The 3,356-nt window shown below is 38.0% G+C and overlaps 1 long non-coding RNA gene across 1 annotated transcript; it reads right to left on the bottom strand.

The window, feature by feature from the left end:
- Positions 1–1,967: 1,967 nt before the first annotated feature.
- On the bottom strand, positions 1,968–3,350 carry LOC106149208. The gene is made up of 2 exons (XR_001235222.1): positions 3,150–3,350; positions 1,968–2,186 (listed from the first exon to the last, which is right to left on the bottom strand). It is a non-coding gene; the product is annotated as an uncharacterized LOC106149208 (long non-coding RNA).
- Positions 3,351–3,356: the final 6 nt, after the last annotated feature.

Genomic DNA, 3,356 nt, shown 5'->3' with positions numbered 1-3,356 from the left:
GTCTGCATAGAGAGTTCAAGGCTAGCCTGGACTACCTAGATCCTGTCTCAAAGCCGAATAAACAGCAACAGCAACAACAAAAAGAAACATCCCCCCCAAAAGTACAACTCCACTATTATAGTATGAAAGCTGCTGTAGAAAATGCTAAAACAAATTAGCCTCAAGATGTTGCTGTAAAACTTTATTTATAAAGTAGCAGCCTGACCCCTTCCTACAGAACAATGAAAACAAAAGATAACTACCTACAATAACATGAGTGAGTTCGCACTCGTACTATCGAGGGAGAGAAGCGAGACATGAAAGAACACCCTGTGTGATTACGTTTGTATACTATTTAGAATGGTCAAAAAAGTAAGCTTTCGAAAATTAGTAAAATTAATACTTTGTACACTTGCAGGATTTGTAATTTTTTCCTAACGTGAGGCTTATTTCAATGAAAAGGTTTTTTAAGGCAATAACGTTTCGGGGTCTCACTCTATAGAATGTAAGGTAGGGGGTCAGTGGCGTGACCTGAGGATCTGTCTTGGTGCAGCTTGAGGTAAGTGACGGGCAATGTCACATTTTTGGCAGAGCTGAGGCAGAGCCATTCTTACCATGTTGGGCACAGGGTGAGTAAACCCTGCAGAAATGGAGAACAGGGGACCCATCCCTGAGAACTGAAACTTAGCTCAGGGAAGCCAGGGTCATATTCAGCCTCGAGTGATATTTGCACCTGAATATTCTCATTCATTTCTGCCACCTGGATGGCACCCAGTTCAGAGCTTGGCAGATTGCTGGAGGAGCTGGGAAGCCGCCAAAGGGCTGTCGGAACTCAGCGTGGGCTCAGAGGTCAGCTCTGAGAGTGGAAGGTCTCAGCATTCTCTCCAGCTCCCTGACTATCTTATTGGAGAGCGCTGTGACATAGCAGACCTGCCCCAATTTGGGGTTAAATCACACATTCTGGTTTTGCAAACTGCTTGACAATTACTGCAGCTTACTCAACCCTAATTTTTCTCATGTATAAAGTAGGTCTAAAGTCTTCTTGAATCTTCTCTTCTCACAGGCAAAGACTCATTTCGCTTTCTCCCTTCTTCTCTTTTCAGTCTTTATTGAGCCAACCTTTATGCGCCAAGTTCTGTTAAACATTTTGCAAGTGTTGTCTCCTTTAACCCTTGTCAACAAGAAAGATTCATTTATGATCTTTGTTTAATATTGAAGAAGATAAGTATCAGAGAATTTAAAGTGACCTGACCAAGGCCACATATGCAATAAAAATTGGAAGCAATTTCCCACCGAGGAAGTCTGGGTGCCTGAGCTCTTGACCACTGCTTGTGAAACTGAAAATATCTGGCAGTAGTGAGTGTGTCTGTTCACAGATGGAATTTAATAGAGGTTAATTCTGTACTTCTCTTCAAAGATCTGTGTATGGGAACTGAGGCCATGCACTTTGGGCTGGAGATGTGACTCAGAGGTAGAGCACTTGCCTTGCATGCATGGGGCTCTGGGTTGGATCCCTAACACTACACAAAACAACAAAAATCTACCCACATTCCACTAGCCTGATAAACCACCTCTTCAGCAGCGTAATAAAGGCACTGGATTAGTTAAGCATTTATCCAAGGCTGAATTAATTTATACTCACTATAATCCTGAATACTTGCCTCAAACAGAAAATAATTTAAAAGTATTTCTGTTCTAAATTATTACAAAAAATTCATATTTTTTTTATCATCTGGAAAGCTTTTTTGACTCAAACTTTTTACTAATTCTTTTGGCATTTTATTTTTTTCTCTTTTAAATGTATAAAACATAGATGTTAAATTATTTACTAGTTAAACATCTCTCTACATGCACACATATATATGAGGGCATATACACACACGTGCACACATACATATACATATACACCACATCCCCCCTTGTAGCTCTAATCCATCCCTTTGCTAACTACATAGTCCCAAAGATATCCTTAAAAGAGCATTCTCAACTTACGTGGGAAAGCAGAGGTTTTATTTGATTTATTCAGATCTCTGTAACAATGTTTTTTGGTACTTTATCAGTCTATAGGACATGGAAGCTTAGACACAGAAGTTTTCTCCTGATCTGATATGAATCCCCAAGTTCATGCAGAACCAAATCAGCTACTCCAACTTTAACAATCCATACACTCTGACATCTTGCCATTTTAACAGATAATGCTGGATTTTCTACAAATTGAAAAATGGTGATGGTTATATGGTTATTGGTGATAGTGCTGATAAAATACACCTCCTTCTTTATATCACATTCTTTCTTATAAACGAAAATAATGCATCAGATTTGGGAATCAGTTGACTAACAAGTCTATTTGGAAGTCATCAATGATAAATTCACAGAATAAACTAACAACTGATTTTTTATTGCTTTTTTTCCTATTATGTGCTCACATGTAAAACTCCATTAATATTTCAGCAACAGTGAGTTTTTTGGAAGCATTTACAGAATTAAAAGTAAAGGTTAATTTTAATGAGCCAATATTTTGCTCTTGGTACAAAGATTAGCAGAAGCTGGGAGTAATATTTAAAGTCAACTGCTACAATATATGTGATACGTGTTCAAAACACTACATTGTAAAAACAAACCATAAAAATGCTGTTAATTTTGGAAGGCACATTATCCAGTAAGGTTGAAAGATTTACTGTTCCAGTAAAAGGACTTTGGAATTCTAAAACACGGAGAACTGACATTTTTATTGTTTTGCTTAGTTTGGCTTTATTCCAGGAAGTTAGGAGACACTGGGCCAGACAGTATAGATGACAAGCCATGATGTGAATGCTTCTCATCTAGAGTCAGGAAATACTCCCAACCTGCGCGTGACTGTCTGCAAAGCCTGCTCTTTGTTCTGGGTACATCCATTTGCTTCTTTGTGCTTAATTCTCCGTATTATATACAGAGGAGTAAACTGCAACTATAGGACAATATGCCTACTGAGGAACTTGCTTTTATGTTATCAAGGACCAAATGACAAAACTATCACTGATCTGTGAGGTGCTATTTGATGTAATCTGAAGGTCTTGCTATCGTAGCTTTACAAAGGGCTTTGTGGTAAAAATTTGTCAGGTCACACACACATACATATATACAGATGATTGTTCTTTAAGCAATTTCAGATTTTTAAAAAAAATACTCACTAAGCATCAATCTTAAGAGTGAATACGTTTTGGATTTTTATTTTCTTAGCTCTCTCCATTTTGGTCATGCAGATTTTGAGATTCAAGACCCCAGAGTATCTTTCTTCATCATTCTTGACAATGATTCATCCTGTTTCTTAATATGCCCACCTGGGAGCATCATGTAAATTTCTCTTGAAAGACTGGAGTTGGCGTCAGTTAAACTAT

Source organism: Chinchilla lanigera, unplaced genomic scaffold (genome assembly GCF_000276665.1).
Source record: "Chinchilla lanigera isolate Chin_1 unplaced genomic scaffold, ChiLan1.0 scaffold00038, whole genome shotgun sequence".
Classification (NCBI taxonomy): domain Eukaryota; kingdom Metazoa; phylum Chordata; class Mammalia; order Rodentia; family Chinchillidae; genus Chinchilla; species Chinchilla lanigera.
This window is presented reverse-complemented; position numbering and strand designations above follow the sequence as displayed.